The following is an 11,386-nucleotide window of genomic DNA, read 5'->3' as shown; positions in this document are numbered from 1 at the left end:
AACAAGGATATAGTCCACTTTCACTGTCTGTCTCTTTAGCAGTAAATAAATTATATATTCATAAATATAAAATATAGATTAAATCTACTGGGAGAAAAACATGCCAAAATTACTCCACATGGAAATATCAATCTTCTTTTCACAACAGCGGTCCTGCCTGAACTTGTCTTTGTCACATCTAGCAAAGTGATTTCTACTGCACACATTTTGCTTGGCGCAATCACCACTCTTTGCCACAGTAATTTAGAGTATCCTATTCAGACAAGGAAGCCTTTATGTTATTGCTCTAGTCAATCATCTCAGAGTGCAGATAATTAAATGTGACAAAGCTGATGGGGCGCTTAAAAAAAGACAAAAAATAAAGAAAAAACACTCCTCTGTATTTCTGAGCGAAAGGCTTCTGTCTGCCAGTGCATCACACAATCTGGGTATAAAAAAAAGTATGACTACTTTCTCAAAACCAGCTGGACCCTAAGGAGACTCATTTAACTGCCAATAAAGGAGCATAATTGATTCTGACCTCTAAATTTGATTTGTGCGGACGGAGAGATGAATTGCAATTCCAGTGGCTCTAATGACTGTTATGTTTCATGGGGGCAACCGCTACAACATCAGTGGGGAGCGTACTTGCCGTGCTATATTAAACATTTTACTACAATATGAATTATGCATGCTGTTTCAATATTATAGTGAGTTAAGTGCCAAGAATAACAGAAATTAAATTTACTGAGAAGAAAAATTATGTATCAAGTGCAGTGCTAGTTATACTAATATCTGTCTTTTAAAAATAATGGTTAAATCCTGCCTATATGAATATTAAAGACTGTATTCTGTTTGCTCCTGTTTGATTATTCTCACTGCAAAAATTAAATGCAATTTACAATTACATATTATTTATATGGTGCCAAATTAGAACAACGGTCACCTCAAGGCACTTATATTGTACAATCAGAAAACCCCCTATGAGCAAGCAATTAGCGACAGTGGGAAGGAAAAACTCGCTTTTAACAGGAAGAAACCTGTCATGGTCCTGGGTCGTTGACCCAGCGTTTTGTGTTTTGTGATTATTTCCCTCTGTTCTAGTTATTCTGTGTCCTCCCCCCTTGTGTCCGGTTCGGGTTCTAGATTTCCTGTTTTGTTCTGAAAGTCTGTGTCTGTTGTCATTGTGTTCAGCTTGTGTCCTCCAGTCATCATGTGTATTCAGATCAGCTGTTCTTCCCTCCTGTGTGCGATTACCCGATTACCGTGTGTGTGTGTGTATATATAGTGGGTGTCGGTCTGTGTTCGTTGTCGGCTCGTCTGTGTTTCTTGGTATCCTGGTCCTTGGTCTGCGTCTCTCTGCTCCGCTCTCCGTTTTGTAAGATTTCAGGTTTGCTCTTTAGTTTCTCCCAGTTTAGGTTTGTCATTACTCATGCTTCATTGCCTGTTTTTGCCACTGCCACCGTGTAAATAAACTTCACTCGTATCATCAGTTTGCTGCATTTTGGGTCCTCCTTTTCCTCCACACCACATGGCTCACTCCGCCAGCCGTGACAGTACGAGCCGACCAAACATGGACCCAGCGGCATCCGCACCTCCCGAGGAGCTTCGGGAGGAACTAATTGACTCTGTTTCCAGGTTGGTTAACCTATGGCTCGAGCATGAGGGGGAAGAGTGTCTCCGCGCTGTAGAAGCCAGGCTACAGCAGCTCATCTCTGCTCACTCCTGGCTGCTGGACTCTCTTCACCCGCTCGCACAGGACTTCATACTCAACGAACTGCACCTTCACCCACCAGCCGCTACCGCTTCCCAACTCAGCCCGGCGGCGAAGATTTTGCCCGGCCCGCCGGAGGTTTTGCCCGGCCCGCCGGAGGTTTTGCCCGGGAGGAAGCGACAATCGCGCCGTCGGCGCATCACCCCACAGCCGAAGACTAGGACTTTGGAACTGCCGGCTGTGGTGAGTGAAAAGGACCCTTTTTCTGTTTTGGACTGTGTGTCTGTTTATTCCGGGGCTGTGTTTTTTGAGTCGGCTGCCCTGCCGGTAGCTCAGTTAGCTGCCCAGCAGCCACTAGCTCAGTTAGCCACTCAACCGTCACCCCCATTACAGTCACAGCCAGACCTATTAGACACCTTGTTACAATCCGTGGCTCAGTCAATAGCTCAGTTGGCAAGAGACTCATCAGCGTTATTACCAGCTCAGCCACCTATTCAGCCACCATCTTCACCAGCTCCGCCTGTACTACAAGTCCAGTCCATCCAACCGGAAAAGCACTGTTTTTCACCTGTTCATGTCAAGCAGAGAGACACACCACATAACGCAGTAGTCAGTCCGCAACAGCTGGCCAGCCCAGAGACTGTGACGCACTCCAGGGCCTCCCCAGAGGCTGGGTCCCAGCCCCCGGCCGACTCTGGACCCCTGGAGATTAAGAAGCCAGCTGAGGACTGTATCTGGCTGTCGCTGCCCGAGCTGGGTCAATGCTCTGTGCAGCTGCAGTCTGCCTTGTGTTTGCCAGAGGCCCGCGTGCCTGCTGGTTCTGACCCGTACCTGCCAGAGGCCCGTGTGCCTGCTGGTTCTGACCCGTGCCTGCCAGAGGCCCGTGCGCCTACTGGTTCTGACCCGTGCCTGCCAGAGGCCCGTGCGCCTGCTGGTTCTGAACTGTGCCTGCCAGAGGCCCGTGTGCCTACTGGTTCTGAACTGTGCCTGCCAGAGGCAAGTGCGCCTGCTGGTTCTGAACTGTGCCTGCCAGAGGCCCGTGCGCCTACTGGTTCTGACCTGTGTGTTCCAGGGGCCCCGGTGCCCACTGGTCCAGAGACTGTTTTCGCTGGGGGGCCCGAGGAGCCCGTCCAGCCTCCTGCCTCGTCAGCTGGGGGGCCCGAGGAGCCCGCCCAGCTTCCTGTCTCGCCAGCTGGATGGCCCGAGGAGCCCGTCCAGCCTCAAGACTCATCAGCTGGAGGTTCAGGAGAACCTAGCCAGCCTCCTGTCTCGTCAGCTGGGGGGCCCGAGGAGCCCGTCCAGCCTCAAGACTCGTCAGCTGGGGGGCCCGAGGAGCCCGTCCAGCCTCAAGACTCGTCAGCTGGAGGTTCAGGAGAACCTAGCCAGCCTCCTGCCTCGTCAGCTGGAGGGCCCGAGGAGCCCGTCCAGCTGCCAACTGCAGCCTCATCATCCTCGCCAGCTGCAGCTTCATCCACGCCGCGGGCAGCAGCAGCTTCTTCCACGCCTGCAGCGCTACAGTCTCCGGCTTCCACGCCGTCGCCTGCTGCAGCCTCATCATCCTCGCCAGCTGCAGCCTCCGAGCCTTCATCCTCGCCCGGTCCAGCTTCGTCTTCAGCATCGCCTGGTCCGGCTCCAGCCTTCGTGTCTTCAGCATCGCCTGGCCCGGCTCCAGCATCCTCGTCAGCATCGCCTGGTCCGGCTTCTGCTTCAGCTTCGCCTGGTCCGGCCTCTGCTTCAGCATCCTCATCAGCTGCCTCGTCTGGTCCAGCCTCTGCTTCGGTCTCGTCTGGTGCTGCGACGGCCACGCCACCTTCGGGTCCCAAACTGCCGCCTCGACATCGGCGGTCATCTGCCAGGCCGCTGGTGGAGCGTCATCGTCAACATGGACGACCTCCTAGACGCCGCCGCTGCCTTCCGCGCGGTCGGCCTCCAGACTTGTGTCATCGCCGCCGTTGCCTTCCGCGCGGTCGGCCTCCAGACTTGTGTCATCGCCGCCGTTGCCGTCCGCACGGTCGGCCTCCAGACTTCTGTTATCGCCGCCGTTGCCGTCCGCACGGTCGGCCTCCAGACTTCTGTCATCGCCGCCGTTGCTGTCCGCACGGTCGGCCACCTGAACGGTTTCCCTGTTGCCGCCGCTGCCGTGTGCACGGTCGGCCCCCTGAACTGCCTCCACTCCGCCACCGCTGCCTTCCGCTCGGTCGGCTTATGGATCTGCGTCGCCGACGTGGCCGGCCTCAGAAGATGAACTGTCCTGGACTTCTGAGCTGTCAGCCCCTGGGCCGGCCTCCTGAACTGTGTTTTTGTCCTTGTACTCCAGCATGTGTGTTTTTGTTTTGGACAATTCCCTCGGTCCGCTGGAGCTTGTTTTGCTCGGTGTTGGTCCCTCCGTCCTGGGCCCCCGCCGCCCGCCCTGGGTTGGTCGTTTGTTTTTGTTTTTGGCTGTCTGGAGCCAGCCCTTGGAGGGGGGGTACTGTCATGGTCCTGGGTCGTTGACCCAGCGTTTTGCGTTTTTTCTGATCTGTATTAGTTAGGTTTAACCTGAAGTTTGGTGTATTGTCAGCCCTACCTGTGTCTGTCCTTGGTGCTCTGTTCATGTCCCCGTGTTGTGTTGTACATCAGTCTGTTTCCTGTTTTATTTTGAAGGCTCGTGTTCTGGATTTCCTGTTCTGTTCTGAAGGTCTGTGTCTGTTGTTATTGTGTTCAGCTTGTCTCCTCCGGTCCCCAGGTGTATTAGGTTCAGCTGTTCTTCCCTCCTGTGTGTGATTACCTGATTACCTTGTGTGGGTATATTTAGTGGGTGTCGGTCTGTGTTCGTTGTCGGCTCGTCTGCGTTCATCCATGTATCACTGCGTTAATCTACATTCATCTGCGTTCTATGGTGTTCCTGTCTCTGCATCTCTCTGCCCCGCACCCCTTTTGTATGGTCTCAGGTTTGTCATTTAGTTCTCCCAGTTTAGGTTTCTTCAGTTGTTTTGTCATGCCTCACTGCCTGTTTCTGCCATTGTCACTTTGTAAATAAACATCACTCGTATCATCAGTCACTGCTGCATTTTGGGTCCTCCCTTTCCTCCACACCACACGGCTCACTCCGCCAGCCGTGACAGCTGCGCTGACTTACCTTCCAATAATTCAAACGCATTCATTTCAGGTGACATTTTTCCATTAAGCCACACATGTTGAAAGTAAAATCACAATAATTTTAGATATTAACTATCTTGCAATTATGAACAATAACTTATATAATAAAGGTCCTCGTGAAAGCACCAAGTAGCTTAGCTCTATTAATTAAAACTTAAAACAATAAAACATTCAAATTGGCATGATAAGATCCTATTCTTTGTCTTTATCATTTTTTGTACCCATTTAGACATTTAATGTTGCTCATTTCCTCTGACTAATTGCTTTGACCAGGTTTGGACCTACTCTCCCATTATAATAGGATTTTAAAAGAGCCTTTTTCTATGGGATTATATGGCTGGCTGGTATAACTCGCTGGCTTCAGTACACGCTCTTCTTAAATTCTGTTTCATTTAAGAAGGTCAGAATACCTTGGGGGGCTGGGTTCATGGGAATAAAATGCTTTTATAACAGACTATACGTTGGGGATTTCAGTTCATCCCCTTGTAAAGCTAGTTCTACAAATTGACTCTGGAAATATTCAGCAGTGGCACATCTCTAATTTCTTCCATGTTGTGGTATTAAATAAAGATATACATGTATATGATTAATAGTGTAAAACTTATTGAAGTCACACTAGGCTAAACAGAGGATTACATCAAATTGCAACACTGGAAAGGGTGGGTGTAGGGTCAACACTTGGTCACACTGTAATTTTTAATCAAGTGAAAGTTCTTTGTGAAGTTTGCTCATGATTAAAGGGCTATATAGGGACGCTTGTTAAAATACACACTATCCAAGTTTGGCCTGAGAGCAGGCAATAATCTTGTCAAAGAAATCCAATTAAAAGCACCTGGATCCTGGGGAAACACAGGAGACTGGTACCTTTTGATAAGTTATTTCTGAGAGCCGCAGGCTACTCTAGGCTACAAGGCCTCGGCACCTAATAGTCTGAAGCAGCTATGGTTTCCTTTTTTGACAACCGCTACACTTACGTGTTTATATGAACGTGCAAACATGATGATACTATACACTGACTTCAATAACAATTCCTATACAGCATAAATTTAGAAACTATCTGCCAATGATATTCTGGCTACACAGAAGAAGCCTCATAGCACAACAAGAAACTGAAACGTTCTGTTACGGACATCCTGGTTACATTGCAGTTCCACTGTGTGAATATTCACACATTCAGTCTGCTGTGAAAATTAGAAGGGTTGAACCAGTTTTACACAGGAGAAGAATTAAAGACATGGCATCTGAGAACTGGACCGTGACGAGTTTCTAAAATAGAAACATCGACAATTAAATTATGTTAGACAAATTTTAAATGGTTTGGTTTTCGTTCAACCTGTGTAATATTATTGCTGATCATTTCTGTTTTCATTTGTAGATATTATGTAAATTTGGATCTCACTAAGCTAACTCGTGAGTTGGACTGTATATTTAACTGAGCCATGATGCACTTCCATGAAGTTGGATAAATTCTTTAGCTTTACCTTTCTTACTAGCTTGTTACATCAATTCTTTCATACTTTTCATACACATACTGTTAATTTCCAGTACAATGTTATTAGGCAGCACGGTGGCACGGTGGTTAGCACTGTTGCCGCACAGCAAGAAGGTCCTGAGTTCAATTCCACCATCAGGCCGGGGTCTTTCTGTGTGGAGTTTGCATGTTCTCCCCGTGTTTGCGTGGGTTCTCTCTGGGTACTCCGGCTTCCTCCCACCGTCCAAAGACATGCAAGACTTGTGGGGATAGGTTAATTGGATAATCCAAATTGCCACTAGGTGTGAATGTGAGTGTGAATGGTTGTCTGTCCTTGTGTGTTAGCCCTGCGACAGACTGGCGACCTGTCCAGGGTGTACCCTGCCTCTCGCCCTATGACAGCTGGGATAGGCTCCAGCGCCCCCCGCGACCCTGAAAAAGGATAAGCGAATGGATGGATGTTATTATGCACTGAGGGAATTGTCTTGAGATTGTGTAAGTAATTAAATGGTAAATGGCCTGTATTTGTATAGCGCTTTTTTAGTCCCTAAGGACCCCAAAGGGCTTTACACAACCAGTCATCCACCCATCACACACACATTCACACACTGGTGATGGCAAGCTACATTATAGCCACAGCCACCCTGGGGCACACTGACAGAGGCGAGGCTGCCGGACGCTGGTCAACAACCGAGACTGTCCAAGCCGGGGCAACTGTGGGGTTTGTTTGACAGCACAATTAATATATCCTGTTGCACTAAAGTATTTTTGATTTTTGTTCTGCTGTTAAGCTTGTATTGTAGAAACCATATCATAAAAAACAGTATTAAATAGTGGTATCATTGTAATAACTGCTGCTCATTATATGTAATGTTTACATATGTATATAATATATATATAAGCACATCTATCTGCCCATTTTTGCTAAACAAACTTTGATTAGACATAATGAACTCAAAGGGGGAAAGACACAGGTGTCTTGCTTAAAATAGGGATACATGATAATCAAATCCTAACAATAAACGATCCATCTATTCATCTGTCCATTTATTTTGTGTTTATTTCCAGGTCCAGGTCATGAAGGACAGCCTAAAAAGAAAAGCCCTGACCTCCCTCTCCTCAGCCACATCCTCCAGCTCATCCAGGGTAACACTGAGGCATACCCAGGCCAGCCAAGAGACGCAATCTCTCTAGATTGTCCTTGGTCTGCCGCAGGGCCTCCTCCCAGTGGGACATGCCCAGAACACCTCATCCAGGAAGTCTTCAGGAGGTATCTTAGTGAGATGCCCAAACCATCATAATTCAATGTGGAAGAGTAGCAGGTATCTAAATCTCCATGCAACATTGCAGAGAACTGTCAACCAAGGTAGCCCCGCAACATCGAGAGCCCTAAGGAACTCAGAGCGGATCTCATCCGCCCCATGCGCCCTCACCCCAGTGATGGGTGAGTCATCAGACAGAGCTGTCCCTAGACTCTATTTCCTCCCTTTGGAAGGCATGACAGTGGGATTGAGGAGGTACTCAAAACATTCGTTCTTCAACTGACTATATCCTCGGTCAAAGTCATCAGCACTCCACATGCAATATACACTGTGTGGCTAAAACACCACTCTCCCTTCTTTGTTACTTACGGTTTGCCAGAACTGCTTCCAGGCAAACCAAAAGTCTTGTTACATGACCTCACCTAACTGCTCCCACACCTGAATCTTTGCTTCAGCTACTGCCAGAGCTGCACACCACTCAACCTGCTTGTACCTGTCAGTTGCCTCTTGAGTCCCACGAGTTAACAGAGCTCGATGGGGCTCCTTCAGCTCTTCTCTCTTCAGTCCACCATCCAGTTTAGGGATTACCACCATGACAGACAGCAACCACTTCGTGGATCACTCTTCGTCTGGCTCCTCACCCAGGATCAATTTCCATTTGAAGATCTACGGGACACACAAACCTATCCACCATGGTAAGGTGGGAAACAATGAGCTAAAATAAGAATAAAGAGAGCATCTAAAAACAAACAAGAGACAAATGCCAAAACTCAAAACTCAAAACTCTGGGACAAGAATCGTGAAAACAGCACAGTAATTCAGTTTTAACGCTGCACAATTTTTTTTCCTCACGTGTTCCTTCTTCCTCGCATTAACAAACTTCTGTTAACTTTAACTTTGACAAACATCACCACAAGAGGTAAATGTTCTTACGTTTCAAGCGCATTTCTTATTTATGTGCACTGACTGAGAAGAAAATATGCAGTTCACCTTTGAAATCATGATGTTTCTACAGTGTAACAACCATAATTATTACCTTCATCCTCGCTAAAAGGACTAATCGTCAGTTTAATGCTACCGAATATGTTTCACTATGTACTGGCTATGCTATAAAACTAAGATGGAAAACCATTAAGACTGTAACCTCAAATTATCTGCTATTAAATGACTTTTTATAACCATTTACTCCTCATATAACTAAAATGACCTCAAAGTTCACTGGCAGTCAGGTACAAAAATCATTTTGAATGAGTTTAAGTAAAATTTCTGCACATTTGCATCCCCAAAACTATATTTCAGACATTTGTAAATTAAATTCATGGAACATTAACATCATGCTACACCTATTTTGATGAAAGAAAATCCAGCCGTATTTAAAACATTTTAAAAATACAGTTGTTAAAAATAGCTTCTTTATCTCTTTAGAATGGCGTGATTACAAAACACGGATACGATTGTTACAGCTAAAGACTCGTTCAGTTCCAAACACGATGGACTACCCTTCGACACCCTGTCACAATCAAACGAAAGAAGACGGACAAAGAAAGGCAGATAAAAGACCCGAGGAGACCGTTCACCTCTGCCTGAACAATTTTCAACGTAATTGAGGCTGAAATACAATCACAGTAGCCGTCTTCCGAGTCAGGGTGTCACATGAGGCAACTAATTGGGGGCAAACCCTTGTACGCCACGCGGCGATTAAGAGGGAAATGGCATTGGAGGATTGTAACAAGTTTAATTGGGTGTGTTGAATAACTTGATAACTTTTGAGGTTTCTGCTCACTCGTGCGATCGCTACATTACTGGTTCTCTTCCAAGAATAGCGGACGTAGCTTCGAGGAAAAAGGGCCCTTACAAAAAGGTGAAGCAACAAGGATGTCCATAATTGGCCACAAATCAAAGCATCTCTATTAGATTTGCACCTGCTTTTTTTTTTAAACATCGAATAGGCTGTGATGTCTCTGTCTTTGAAGAGAAGCTTGATTTTCCATTTGGAGCACGGAGTTGTAACTGGATTTGTGATAAACAGGATCAAAACAAAAGACCTCATGCAAAGCAGATTGCAAATTGCCCGCTGAACAAAAGATCTAAGGAAAATGATTAAAACAAGTTTTTGTTTACTCTGATCTTGACAAATGTCTTCATTTGCAGTGTGCTTTGTGCAAATTACAGTATCATATAAGTTAAAAGAAAGACATGAAAGCAGAGCAGTTAATTGCACGGTAATATAGAAAAGTAGGTCTGATATTTTAGGAAGCTTTGTCAACTCAATTTATTATGAAACATGTTTTTCCCCCTCCTTGTAAACAGTCTGTGGTATTTAAGCGTACCTGAATTTATGCTACATCTCTATGAGGGGAAATTACCTTCTGTGATGTGATGCCGAGTCTACGCCATTGTCCAACCTGGAAAGTAAAAGCAATTCACAGGGATACAAAAAAGATTCTCACACATTTCCTGAAAGACCCGAGAGATACATTGGAGGTGGGGTGATGGAGAGAAAGACACCGAGAGTGGGGATACGCTGGTTTCCATAGCAATTGTCGGTACTGTCACATGGTTACCTAGGAACTAGTCCTTGTGATGCTGTGCAATTTATTTGTTTATGTTCGGCATGTCTGCAGCTGTCGCTAACATGAAAAACACCCAAAGTCTTCCATTTCATTTCTCACACATACCGAGCTGTTATATGAAATCGGAAAGGTCAGAGTTTGAGAGATTACAATAAATGACAAAAATAAAAATAATAAAATATTATCGGACATTATTCCACTGAGAGAATAAGAGTTAGAAAACACAGGGCCATAACCAGGTCACGAGGAATATTGAGTATGGCACCGGCTGATCAATGCTCGGTGGATGTGTACAACAGACAGTAAAAGCAAACTATTCATGGGTCACACTGAATGCAGATTAAATGCAAAAGCCGACTTGGGTCATTAATGGAAATACGAATCACTCTTCAAAGCCAGAGTGTCACCTTTGATGAACAAAACCAAATGTATTACTTATCTGAAAGCGTTCTTTTTTTTTCACCCTCTGGTTAACAGAAATGGAGACGCTACAAGCAGCAAGATTACGTAAATCACATTACAACAGATCTGATTAATTAAAGATACAGAAATAAAATGCGGGCTAATCTTATGATTGCTCAGACACAAATCAAAATGAGTCAATGCATTTCATTGTTTTTAATATTGCTGATAATTTAACTGCAGTACTGTGAGTGAAAATGTATTTGCGAACATCTTAAAGCAATTTTTTTTACGTATTACCAAAGCTGCTGACACAAGTTATAAATCTCAGCCAATGTTGCGTTGATTTAGCAGTGTTAGAAAAATGAATGTATCACAGTTTCATGTACTTACAGTATGAAAGGGGGAAAGAGGGAAGTGCTTTCACGTGACAACAAGGGTGTAATAATGTTTACAGGCTTGACGAGTGGCTTGGAGCTCATCTGCCAAACGAGAACACCGCCTTGATTAAAACCTCCACCCCTGTGATTGACTAAAACCCACCCTTCTTCTAATCAGAGATCACTGCAATCACAAGTCTCTACAGGGTGCTGAAACATGATTACGCAAATGTCACTTTCACTTGAGAAAAAGAATCTCAATTACAAGCAACTACCGAGCACAAGGGACCATGATACGGCAATCACCATCAAATTTGAAAAACTTTTTTTTTTAAAGCATATGTATAAATTCTTCATTTTTCTGCTAAAAAATAGATGACCTTTCGTTTAAAGACTTTAAACATACAAACAAATACAAGTTCTGCTTTAGGCTTTTGTCATCCTCCAGTTCAGCATAACTATATAGT

Source organism: Aulonocara sp. 'chitande type north' Nkhata Bay, linkage group LG7, assembly GCF_057382095.1.
Source record: "Aulonocara sp. 'chitande type north' Nkhata Bay isolate Kocher_YH1m ecotype deep benthic linkage group LG7, A_spYH_male_GT1.1, whole genome shotgun sequence".
Taxonomy (NCBI): domain Eukaryota; kingdom Metazoa; phylum Chordata; class Actinopteri; order Cichliformes; family Cichlidae; genus Aulonocara; species Aulonocara sp. 'chitande type north' Nkhata Bay.
This window is presented reverse-complemented; position numbering follows the sequence as displayed.